Here is a 2,409-nt window from a genome sequence, read left to right as displayed (position 1 = left end):
CCCCTTACGGCTGAGCGGTCTTCATCCTGAGAGGGCCAAATTTATGGGATGTCTGGGACGTATTCTCTCATATTGGCGTCCCATAACAAATCACCTTTTGGTGTAAGTACCCTGGCCCCCGTCTCCCTAACTCCCCCACCCCCTTCCCCCTTTTACAGGGTTATCCATGTCAACCTCGACACTCTTCGGAAATGTATTCCCTAGTAAGCCTCTGGTACGGGAAGATATCTCTTTGGGAAAAGCGTTTGCCCCGCAAGAAATGGAATAACTTGCTTTACCTCAAAAATAACTTACGAGCCTGCAAAAGAGTGCATTCAGACGCGGTTGTGTGGTAACTTTTCCAAAAATAAATGTGAAGAACTTCTGGTTAGAATATTGGGTGGGTATTCATACCCCTGGTGATATTGTCTTTAGTTTCTTTCGTTCTTCTCTTTATTGCTAATTTAGATGTGTTTGGTTTTATTTGTAAGTGATGGATAACGCTGCTAGCTTTTGATGTGGATGTTTTATTATGAGAAACATTTTGCCATTAAGTGTATTATTTTTATTACACTTATTATTAATGATGTTGTTACGAAAGAAGTCCTCTGTCAGCTTTCTTATATGTGCTTATATAAGCAAAGTTTAAGAGTCAAGACTGTCATTTATTTGTAAACATCTAACTTCTGCGTCATTTATTTGTAAACATTTAACTTCTGCGCTAATCAGCAATGTATAAAGTACAGCACAAAAAATCAGATATGTATAAAGTATAAGAGACAAAAAATCAGAAATGTATAAGGTGCAACATAAGTAAATATATTCTAAAGATATCAGTGATTCCAGGAGATATATTGTTATAGATTTTATCGTTACAGTAAATGTATATATTTTGTTATGGATACCTAACTATGCACACTATTATATTTTATTATAGATCAGTTTTCGAGTAGATTGCTTTGTTGTGGACGTCAGTATGCGAAGATATTGACCTTGTTATGATGTCAGTTTTCGAACTGATGTAATATTTTATAAAGGATGAGAGTTTTCGAACAGATATATTGTGTTATTAATATCACTCTTAGAACAGATATATTTAGTTCACATATTAGTCTTTAAACATGGAAATTTTGTTAAGGATGTCAGGTTTATAACAGATATATTTCTTCATCATGTAAGTCTCTGAAAAGACGCATTTTATAATAAGTCTTCGAACGAATGAGGTACAACACAAAAACACTTACATTGAAAAACGCTTTTAATATAGAATATTTTCTATTGGCGCCTATTTCTTCAGGCATTATTAATATATGATATGATATGAGTGATAAAAATATCCCTCGAGGGCTGTGAATTTAGTCTCTTGCAATTAATTTGGTCTCTTCTGCAATTGCCGCTATCAGCATTTTTCCGTTGAGTTTCTCTTTTATCTACATTTAGCGGAGATGAGAAGGCTTTCTTACTGTACTTTCTTACTGTTGTTTTGATAAGACACTTTTTTTTTTAATGTTGCTTTGTTATTTTATCTCATTCTTTTCAACTCCATTTCTTGAAATTTAGATAGGTTGTAATGTCCTTGCGATATTTATTTGTTTTTCTAATCGCCTTTAGTTAACAGCTAAACATATGCGTTTTGATTTCTTCATCTCTTGCAAAAAACCCGTATGAGGTTAGTGCCATCAGTGCACCTCACGTGGTGTATTGTGGGCATTGCTAAACTGTTTTTGTAGCGTCCTTTCGGCTCCTAGCTGTGCCCACTTTTTTACCTTGTGTTTCATTCCAACTTCCTTTCTTTCATCTTCCTTCCCAACCTCTCTAACTAATACTGCCTGCAACTACAGGACTTCCTCACAGTTCTGCTTTTAGATCCTTATAACTTTATCACATTTATTCTCTGGATCTCCTTTTGTCTCGCTCTCCAGCTTTCCCGACTCCCACCGTCTTGAGCGCTGAAGTGCCCCAGTGTTTACCGTGAAGGCCTAAATTACATGATTCATACATACATCTGTTGGTAACAATAAACTACGATAACGTTAATCGCACTGAGCCACTTTTACTTTTATATTTCTAATTTTCAGTTGTGGCATTTATCTTAGGTTTATTTGTTTCTTTGTATACCATACTGAACATGTATCCATAATTCTTTGGACACCTTCTCTTCTAATTACAATGTATGAGTAATTCTTCTTAATTCCTTGGTATTGGCATAACTTTCTCTTCATTATTGCTTGGTATTGTTATAGTTTTTATCCTGTAAAAGTGATTATGGTTAAATGTCATTTATTGCTTGGATGAGTATCTACTCTTAAAATTGCTTTAATATTCTGTGAGTTTTTTCTTACTTTCATTGACGATAATATCGCAGATAAAACCAGAAAATGGAAATAGTGAGGTTTTATACAGGAAAGGCCAGGGAACTTAAGAAATTAC

This window comes from Macrobrachium nipponense, chromosome 8, assembly GCF_015104395.2.
Source record: "Macrobrachium nipponense isolate FS-2020 chromosome 8, ASM1510439v2, whole genome shotgun sequence".
NCBI lineage: Eukaryota > Metazoa > Arthropoda > Malacostraca > Decapoda > Palaemonidae > Macrobrachium > Macrobrachium nipponense.
This window is presented reverse-complemented; position numbering follows the sequence as displayed.